The sequence below is a fragment of the Microtus pennsylvanicus genome, chromosome X (genome assembly GCF_037038515.1).
Source record: "Microtus pennsylvanicus isolate mMicPen1 chromosome X, mMicPen1.hap1, whole genome shotgun sequence".
Lineage (NCBI taxonomy): Eukaryota > Metazoa > Chordata > Mammalia > Rodentia > Cricetidae > Microtus > Microtus pennsylvanicus.
Window position 1 is genome coordinate 5259483 of NC_134601.1, and position 9907 is coordinate 5269389.

A 9907-nucleotide genomic window follows, 5' to 3' on the forward strand; every position below is an offset into this window, starting at 1 on the left:
ATTATTATTATTGACTTTTATCTTCCTTTTTCTCCCTTCAACCCCTACTATGTACTCCCTTCCTTGTTCCCTCTTGAAATCATCGTCTTTTTTCTCTTTATTGTTGTTATTGGTGTGTGTGTGTGTGTGTGTGTGTGTGTGTGTGTGTATGCCTAAATACATAAGTCTATACTTGTAATTATATATTTACAATATAATATGTTTATAATAACTAGATTATATTTATCATCTATAGTTACTTCTATGTATATGAATTTAGTACTGACCATTTGGGATTGGATAACCAATTAGAATAGAAGGCTTAAACTTGGGGAGAACTATTTTTCACATGTTTAATATTCCTTAGCTAATATAGACATTTAGAGTTATAAACATCCCTGTTAGGACCATTTCACTATTACTTTATTCTACGATTTAAAAAAAATAATCCACGCACAACAATTGTAACTGTTTTGCCTGGGCTTGAACAACCTGTAATCTTGAACAGTTTTCCAGAACCATTTAAACTGACTTCCTCTGCTAACTCAGCAGAACCCAGCATGTCAGTAGTGAACTGGTCAATATGAGCAACTGGTTTGGTTCCAATTGTCTTACAAATGTACTCAATGTCTTCTCTTTCAATATCCTTAACCACCATAATCCTCATCTTATTCAGAAAATGTAATGCAAGATCACTAAGCGCATCTCTTAGGATAGACTTCTGTATGAGAAGGACATTGCATCCTGTTTTATCTGCTTCACCAAGTTTAAAATATAGGCTCTTTCTTCTCGAAGCACTCGATCCACCTGGGCATAGTCAGATACTACTATCTGATTATCCATATCTGTTTTAGGAGCAGATAAGCAAAACTGAATAAGACTAATTTTGGCCTTCTCAACTCTTGAGATGCCAGAATTTGCCACTTTCTGGGTGAGAACGAGCCCTTCCACCAGCTCACAGTCATCTATTGTCCCCCCAAGCTTCTTCACTATTTTAATATCTCTAAGGTCTGCACTGGTAGCCGTGGCTGCTGGGTCAATCACTTTCATCACCGCATTGACACTCATTGGAGAGAGTAGACTTGAATACTGAGACACAACCTTTGAATTCAAAGAAGTGGTTGCGCTATTTAACAAAGTTTCTCTGTCGCTCAGCTGTACAGGTCGAGACATGTCAGTAAGGATTTCAAGACCCTTTTCCAAAGCTTTTTGGAATGATTCAGAATTGATGGTTGGATGGATACCTTTCTGCAGAAGCTTGGTACAGGAGTCTAAGAGAGAGCCAGCAATGATGACAACCGATGTGGTGCCATCCCCCGCTTCTATGTCTTGAGCCTTAGACAGCTCCACCAGCATTCTGGCTGCTGGGTGCAGTACTTGCATTTGTTTCAGAATGGTGGCGCCATCATTTGTAATGGTCACATCACCTTTCCCATCTTGAATCATTTTGTCCATTCCTTTAGGTCCAAGGCTTGTCCTAATGGCATCAGCAACCGCTTTGGCCGCTGAGATGTTGCTGAAGCGGATCTGGGCCGGCTTGTCGCGGTCCTGGTAGGCGCCTTTCCCGCGGCTGCCCGGCCCCGCGGCGGGCGCCCAGCTTCTGGGAGCTACGTTCTCCGGCATGGCGACCTTGGCGACATGGGCGCGGGTTCAGAGGGACCGATGGACACGGATTCCCAAACTGGTGATTGAAGAAGCTGAGTGCTCCATTCATGATGCTCTCTGTGTTATTCGCTGCCTAGTAAAGAAGAGAGCTCTTATTGCAGGCAGTGGTGCTCCAGAAATAGAGTTGGCCCTAAGACTGAGTACTCACGAACACTGAGTGGTATGGAATCCTACTGTGTTCGTGCCTTTGCAGATGCCATGGAAGTCATTCCATCTACACTAGCTGAAAATGCTGGCCTGAATCCCATTTCTACAGTAACAGAACTAAGAAACCGGCATGCCCAAGGAGAAAAACTACAGGCATTAATGTCCGAAAGGGTGGAATTTCCAACATTTTAGAGGAGATGGTCATCCAGCCTCTGTTGGTGTCAGTCAGCGCTTTAACCCTAGCCACTGAAACCGTCCGGAGCGTTCTGAAAATTGATGACGTGTAAATACTCGATAATCTGGATAAGGCTGACTGGCTGGGAGCATGTGGACTGTGTCTAGAATGGAGATGACCACCTTGGTGTCCATGTCTGGAAGCTTGCTTCTTCAGAGTTTTTGGATATTGTCTCCCAGTTGGCATTTCTTTGAAATTGTATTGAAACAATTGAATGAAAATATTAAATATTTGGTTTCAGACTGCAAAAAAAAATCCATCTTGATTTCTGCAATAACCATCCATTTACCTGTAAATTTCAAGTTGTCATTATTTTTTCTGCTGTGTAGTACTCCATTCTGTAAATATACCACATTTTCCTTATCCATTCTCAGTCGAGGGGCATTAAGGCTGTTTCTGGGTTCTGGCTATGGCAAACAATGCTGCTATGAACATAGTTGAGCACATGTCCTTGTGGCACAATTGAGCCTCCTTTGGGTATATTCCCAAAAGTGGTATTGCTGGGTCTTGAGGAAGGTTGTTTCCTAATTTTCTGAGAAACTGCCATACAGATATCCAATGAGGCTGTACCAGTTTGCACTCCCACCAGCAATGCAGGAGTGTTCCCTTTCCCCCATATACTCCTCAGCATAAGTTGTCAGTGTTTTTGCTGATCTTTCTGTTTGAAGCTGCTGAGTTCTGTAATTACAGGCATGACCCACCACCAATTCTCTCCCTTTCTAACCTTCAAAGGCATATTCAATGTAAGTGTCTTTTTCAGAAGGTGTGACTTAATAGACTTGCCCTTCCAAAAGCATTTGTTGCTTTAGCTGTAGGGAGTGCTTCATGATGCACTTGAGCCCTCAATTTCTAAATTTAGCCTCTAACATCATTATTCTGAGAATTTCAATGTTGACCACTTTAGTGAGTGGCATGAACCAGGGAGAGTGGGGCCTAAAAATGAAGCAGACTAAAGTCACATGCAACAGTCTGCTGTAAAGAGGCCACTTGTTTGTTCCACTGCCCAGCAGCTCAGACCTGAAATAATCACACAAAAATTATATTATTTAAATCACTGTTTGGCCCATTAGCTCTACCTTCTTATTGGCTAGCTCTCATATCTTAATTTAATCCATTTCTAGTCATCTGTGTATTACCATGAGGCTGTGACTTACTGGGTAAAGTTCCTAGCATCTGTCTCTGACTGAGCTACATGGCTTCTCTCTGACTCTACCCTCTTCCAACATTCAGTTTAGTTTTCCCCACCTAGCTAAGTTCTGCCCTGCTATAGGTCCAAAGCAGCTCTTTTATTCATCAGTGGTAATCACACCTTACAGAGGGGAATCCCTCATCAACAGTCAACTTTGTTGAGCGCATCAGACAATTTATCTTCTGGGTGTTAAGAGTCATAACAGCTGAAGTAAATGCACTCCTCTCCACTATACCTGGGATGAACACAAACACACATTCCAAGAGAAACTGAGATCATAAGACTGTTCTCTTATTTTCTTAAAGTTTTCTCATGAGCACTCAGAATTCCCCTTACTTGAATCCATTCTTGGACTTTGTTCTGACAGTCTGATATTAAAACACTAAATACGGTCTTTAACAAAATTCTGGAATTTTGGTTAGTTCAATATTAAAACACTTCCCCTTTACAGGAATTGAAGTTGCATTTAACGTTTTCCCCTCCATGCCAAGATTGTTTGGTGAGCTGACAATTGATTCCTACTCCATCATAGACAGATGTGGAATTGTTTCTACAACCTCTAGGAAATTCTATTTTCTTGGTGTCTTAATGCCATTATTTGGCCCTTTTGCTACTTATCTGCAGTGGTTTAACTTTTCTCACTTTGACCATCTACACGTTTTTAAGGAAATGGACATTAAGAATAGTGGGGACAGACCCAATTCCAGATATACAAAGTTTTGGAATCTTATAAAAATTAGGAAATATAAATATTTGCTACTTGCCTATGATTTAGTACTTATATCAGCCAAACAGTAGGCTAAGGGGCTTGCATAGATCTGCTCATCACCAATGCATAACTTGAGATATATTCAATTTTGCCTTTCCATTCATAGCTTGTGAAATGAACTCTAGTGCCTCAGAGTATGACCTTATTAGAAGACACAGTCTTTATAGAGGTGCAATGATTAACAGTGTCAACTTCATAAGATTCAGATTCAGAATCAACCTGAAGACAGATCTCTGGAAATATCCACGAGGGATTGATTATCTTGATTTTGTTAGCTGGGGTGAGGAGACCCTTCTCCCTAAATGTGGGCAGCATCATTCCCTGGAATGGGATCCTAGGTTGCACACACACACACACACACACACACACACACACACACACACAAAACATAGCTAGCTAAGCAACAGTGTTAACCTCTCTCTGCCTCTCTTCCAACTATAATACCTACTTTCTGTCCCTGACACCATGAATTCTTTTACTGCCATGATGGACTGTAACCTCAGACTATAAGTCTAAAAACTACTTCTTTTCTTAAATTGCTTTGCTCAGGTGTTTTCTTGAAGCAATGAGAAAGTAATTAGCACAAGAGCTAATCAAGATAAAAATGACCTATTGAATTAAAGCTTAATTAAATAGAAATAGTGTCCTTATAAAATTGGGGAATTTGACAATAGGCATATCTTGAGGAGAAGATAAGGAGAGAATGAAGACTTTCATCTACAGGACAAGAGTTGGGCCCTGAACAGCTCCTTGCCTCATTTTTCCTCAAAAGACAAACTTTCCATCAACTGGACTTCACAATATTAACTTTTAGAACTAGGAAGTAATGTGTTATATTCTTAAGAATTCCTGGAAAACATACAAAAGTAACACTATATGGGCTCAATAGTTTATATTTTGTAATATATATTATATTATTGTGATATATTTTATTATATGTTCATGTACAAATACATTTATGCATGCAATAACAATTAATGAAAAAGCAGGCTGTAGTAGGGGGGAGCAGTGGGCTGTGTCCCACTGCCCAGCTAGCTTAACCCCCAAAATAACCATACGAAAATCTGTATTAATTAAATCACTGCCGGGCCATTAGCTCTAGCCTCCTATTGGCTAATTCTTACATCTTAATTCAACCCATTTCTATTATTGTGTATTGTCACTTGACTGTGGCTTACCGGCATGAGTCTAACCAGTGTCTGTCTCAGAGAGGAGAGCCAAGGCGTCTGCCACACTGCCTTCTTCCTCCCAGACTTCTGTTCTGTCTTCCCCGCCTATCTAAGTTCTGCCCTATCAAAAGGCCTAGGCAGTTTCTTTGACCAATGAAAGTAACACATAGACAGAAGACCCTCCTATACCAGGAGGCCATGAATTTGAAGAAGAGTGGGAATGGGTATATGGGAATTTGGAGGGAGGAAAGAGAAGGGAGAAATGTTGTAATTAAAATACAATCTCAAAAATAAACAAAAACAAATAAAAAAAGATACCATTGAAATTACAACTCTTCATATAAATAGATAAATTTATTCTGGGGGATATTTTTATGCACAATTGGTTTTTTTACCAACTTTTTCATTTAATAATATATTTTATTTAAGTGAAAAAGTAACACAGAACTTTTTAATGCATCTTAAAATAGAAGTTACTTAATATGTTAAAATAAGTCCAAATCCATTAAAGAGACAATGAAGCAAAAGAAGAAGGGGGAGGAAAAGAAGAAGGAAGAGGAGGAGGGGGAAGAGGAGGAGGAGAAGAATTTCCCCTCCAGTATTTTGCTTTTTAATGGCAATTCTAGCATACTAACACAAGATAATGTACATATCGTCCAATATACAAATGAGTAAACCGAGCTATAAATGTGTGTGTGTGTGTGTGTGTGTGTACAAAGTCATAAAGTAAATAGGAAGTTTGCTAGGATTGGAATCCAATACTTTCTGACCTTATAGGCAGCTCACTGTCTACTGTCCTGTTACATACCAAACTCACAAAAACATGACATATAATTGCTTTTTCCTGAAGAGTTGAAGTACCACCCAAATGTACCCTTTTGAGTTTGAGAACTGCACAGAGATCCAGTAGCTATTAAAAATCATATTGAAATATCCTTTGCTTTTAAGAACTATTTTCACTGGGAGTAGCTGAGAGATAGATGTTCTTATTACTGGGAAATCATTCTTAGGACACCCAGAATGGTATTTCTTAGCCTGAAGCTGTCAAGCCAATATTGCCCAACAAACTGGCTTCTTTAGTCAATGTTACTCCAGAATGTGGAGCTCTGGGACTCAGTTTAGTCACTCATTGGGGACACTTCCTGAGACTGGTTAGAGCACAGTCTAATTCCTTTTTGCTTTTGCTCATATTGGAGAGACATGGCAAGGCAGCAGGAACACGAAATCACGTCTATCCCACATTCTCAAAAGCAGGTTTTACATCACTTTCTATGGTGCTATTGAGCCTAGATGTACTTAAGGTAGATACAAAAGTTTCTCTATGGAAACATACTGAGCTTAGGCACTCTCCCAGGGTAGAACAGCAGCTTGGATCATGTAGTAAAACCATTTCAAACCAAGTACTATGTGCTAATGGTTTGTAAGCATGTGGTGATTAGATAAAAGGGGGTTTGGAAATTATTCCTGAAGACACTAATTAAATTCACATCAACAAATCAACGTACTGGTGTTACATAGACTAAGAGCACTTTAGAAATGCTTCTTTTGTTTGGGGACCATTAATTAAATTCACACATTTTGCTGATATTGAGTTCTTACCTTAAAACACAGACAACCCAAGTTGAAGTTCTGAATAGCCCTTCTGAGCGCATTTCTGTGAAGCTGGGGAAATTAGGACAGTTTTTTCCTTTCAAGGATCCAACTGCCCAGAATTTTCAAAATTTCACAGCAGATAGTGAACAGCTGATTCTTTCTTAACAAATTCAATCCAAATGATGCATGCTTTTACTTAACTGCTACAGGCTTAACTGCAGTTTTAAATTATTTTCAATGCGGAGGCAATAAAGTATTTCAGTAAATACGTCTCAGAGGAGATGTTAGGAGGAAAATGTGCTAACATTCTCAGTAGTCACCGTCCAGGTCACCGTTTGGAACTGCAAGCAAGACACGTGTGAAAGAATTATGACTTGCCATGGGCAGTGTTTGTCAGAGTTAGGAGTTTATAAATATCTCAAGAGTCTAAAGAAATGACTCCATGCAGGGATACTTCATTTGAAAACTAAGTATCTGCGACCTTGTCTTGTCAACAGAATTAGATTTCTCTCTGTTACTATGTTGTTTTTACTTACGGCTGCTTCAGTGCAGAAGCCTAGGGAGAAGATGTAGTGTGAGGAGGCCTCAATGGCTGTTGGAAGGAAGCAATTCATTTTCTGACACTTCTCCTTCTTGGGTCCACAAATGAGGAGGTGCAAATGGCCAAAAGGATTTGCTCATTTTGCCCAGCATGACAGAGCAAGCCTAGCTTTGGAATTCTAAGATAGAGAAAGCACTAAATTCACGCCACCAGTTCTTGATCCAGTGATGATTGCATATAAAACCCTTGCACTCGGTGCTGGCTAAGGGCTGGGGAGGGAGGCAGGGTAGTGGAGGGGATAAGAAAGAGGAGATTGGCAAGAAATTGCCTCTACTCTCTCCTCTAAGAGTTGAAAGTTATTGAATCTAAATAATTATGCACCTAAATAATCACTGTTGAATTCAATAACTCTATCAGTAAGCATAATTTGAATATCTGTTATGTGAATAGGGGAACCAAAACTCAGACAGGCGCTGACTGCTGCTCCATTTCATCCCCTGTCAATAGCATCTCATAGATCGCCCAAATCTCGAATGCCTCAGGCTTTGCCTTTGGATTTATTTGTCATAATATTCTTTGTGGCTTCATTTAGTTTCCTGTCTTTAGCTAGAACTTGGTGGCTTAAATAGGTATCTCCAGAATGACAGGTCCTAGTTAAGAGTTCTCAAAGTCGCCCCCCACATACCTTCAAATGCTTCCCTTGTATTCTCACTATGAACTGCTAGGCAATTCCATGTTCATGTTCTTATTGGATATGCTCACATCTTTCTAATGTCTCCATGGCTACTATTTTGGACCTAGTTGCGGTCTCCTATTGTCTGAATTACTACCACAGCTTTTAAATTGGTCTCCTAGCTTCATTTCTTGGCACCTATCGCTGCATAATAAATGACCACAAACTTAGCTGCTTAGAACAACACTCATGTGTTATCCCCTGGTTTTATAAATCAGAGTCTGGAGGGACAGGGTAAATTCTCTACTTAGGATTTCACCAGACTGAAATGCAGGTACCAGAAGAACTGAGATCTTACCTGGAAGATTCCATTGGGGAAGCATCCTCCCCCAAGCTTACTCAGGGTGTTGGCAGAATCCAGGTGCTTGTGGCTCCAGGTTTGAGGTCCCATTTTCTAGTTATTGCTTGCTGACCAGGGGTCAGTCAGTCACTCTTGGATTCTCCAGGACTATCCATATTCCTCTTCATGTGATTCTCTCCATTTTCCAAAGAAGCGTGAGAGTCCTCCTTTTCTACCAACACAAGGAAACTGCCTGCTCTGAAAAGATTCACTTCATTGGGTTTAGCCCACCCACATAATCTCTATGTCATAAGTTCTGATAACTTGGAACTGAAAAACTTTTGCCAAATTAGTTTTAGAGTAGTGTTTTGTTAAATAAGTAGAGGACTGAAACCTTGGAAGCATCTTTTGGCAGTCTCTTCTCTGCTCGGCAGCCAGTGTGACCTTGTACCTCTCATTTCTAGCCTCACATATCCTCCAGGGACCGCCCACATCACTCAGAGGAAGAGCTATGGTTCCTTACCATTCCCACAGGCTCTGAATAATTAAGACTTTCCTTTTTCCCTTCTGATTTCATTTGCTAATTTGTCTCTTTCTCCTTTATCTTTACTGCCTCTCCATCCAGTCATGCTTGAATACTTCCAGCATGGCCCTAAGACAGGCCTTTGCACATAATGTTCTGTTAACTCGAGATGGATTTCTCCCTGGACTACTACCCAACTCTTCACTTCTCCATGAAGACATTAGCTCACTAGACTCCATCTTTCAGTAAGGCCCATAATAATAACTATTTGAAACTGCATCTCAGTCCAAACTTCCTAAATTCATTCGTTCATTCTCTAACACAAAGTATGTGAGTATATAAAATATAATCTGTGCATTTGTGTTATTTATTGTCTGTCTTCTTAAAATGTGAGCCCTTAAAGGGATTTTGCTCATTTGTATCTGGGATATAACAGACACTTAGTGTGTGTTAAATGAATAAATCAATGACTTTTCCAAGGTCATAAACACCAGCAAGTGGAAGAATTTGACAGTGCACTTATTAGACAATTGGAGCCCATTATCTGATTAGAACTTAAAGGATAAGGCCGAGGTTGTGCAAGTGTAAGACTGTAGGACAAAGTGTTCAAGGGGGATCTTCATCCTGCAGGTGCCAGCCAAGGATTTCAGTGATACAGAAGCCATATATTTCTGAGGCAGAAAAGGGAAACAAACCATAGAGACACAAAAAAGAAGGCAATGCGAAGACAGAAGCAGAGACTGGATTACTGAAGCCACAGTCTACCGAAACTCAAGGGATACCAGGAACTGGAACAGGTTCTCCCCTAGCACCGTCAGAATTGATGCAGTCCTGCCCACACTGTGAGTTCAGACTTCTGCCACTCAAGGCAAGGCGATCAAGGTCCATTTACTTGAGCCACCAGCTCTGTGTTTGTATGTTAGGACAGCTTCAGCAAATTGCTGATCGTGGTTTGAAGGATGGCTAGGGTTGCTGTGGATTCTGTGCAGCAACACGGTCTTCATCTCTCGCGGGTTTAAAGGACCTGTTTCCCCAACTGTTTGGCCTATGTTATCCATTGACTTTCAGTTAACAGCCATTTCTG

At 40.4% G+C, this 9907-nt stretch overlaps 1 pseudogene; it reads right to left on the reverse strand.

Moving 5' to 3' along the window:
• Positions 1-397: 397 nt before the first annotated feature.
• On the reverse strand, positions 398-1651 carry LOC142841651 (T-complex protein 1 subunit delta pseudogene; annotated as a pseudogene).
• Positions 1652-9907: the final 8256 nt, after the last annotated feature.